The following is a 266-nucleotide window of genomic DNA, read 5'->3' as shown; positions in this document are numbered from 1 at the left end:
TTATTTCTAATGATAACACCATTTTCATCATATTTATTTCTAAAGACCCAACGAGTTCCAATTACATGCCTATTTTTCGGTATAGGAACAAGTTCCCAAACTTCGTTCCTCTCAAACTAGTTTAATTCTTCTTGCATAGCAAGAATCCAGTGTTCATTCTCGATTACATCATCAATCTTGGAGGGTTATATCTGATAGACGAAGGCCATGTTTAGACAAGCATCAAGCATTCTACGAGTGGTTATACCTTTACTTATATCACTGAT

Source organism: Lupinus angustifolius, chromosome LG08 (assembly GCF_001865875.1).
Source record: "Lupinus angustifolius cultivar Tanjil chromosome LG08, LupAngTanjil_v1.0, whole genome shotgun sequence".
In the NCBI taxonomy this organism is placed as follows: Eukaryota; Viridiplantae; Streptophyta; class Magnoliopsida; order Fabales; family Fabaceae; genus Lupinus; species Lupinus angustifolius.
This window is presented reverse-complemented; position numbering follows the sequence as displayed.